Consider the following 502-nt stretch of genomic DNA (forward strand, 5'->3'; position numbering starts at 1 on the left):
TGTGCATGGATGATTGGCGTACGGGTCATGTATGGTGCACTTGCTTCAGTTGAAGGGATGTACTAGTACAGTTATATTAATTGTTTATTTCACGATCTGGTCTTTTGGCTGGATCGCGAAAAAAACGCTAAGTCCCAAATCTTGAACTCGAGAGGAGAGCGCTGATGACAACCTTTTGGACTGGAGCTCCCTAGAATTCGGCTTTTTCCTACTTTAAAGGGATGCACTGTTGTATGTATTGTTTATTCACGATCTGGTCGTTGGATTGGATCGTGGAAAAAAAACGCTAAGTCCCAGATCCTGAACTCGACAGGAAAGCGCTGATGGCAAACATTCTGACTGGAAGTTCCTAGAAATCGGCTTTTTCCTTATTGGCATTATGTGGCACGTTTATTGTGGCTAGAACATTAATTATCCACCAAATGGCACCAACGCTTGGCGAAAGTCTCGAAACACTCCTATCCCGACGCACCAGCAACCGCAACACGATGCAAAATAAATT

The sequence above is a fragment of the Anopheles coluzzii genome (genome assembly GCF_943734685.1).
Source record: "Anopheles coluzzii chromosome X unlocalized genomic scaffold, AcolN3 X_unloc_27, whole genome shotgun sequence".
NCBI lineage: Eukaryota > Metazoa > Arthropoda > Insecta > Diptera > Culicidae > Anopheles > Anopheles coluzzii.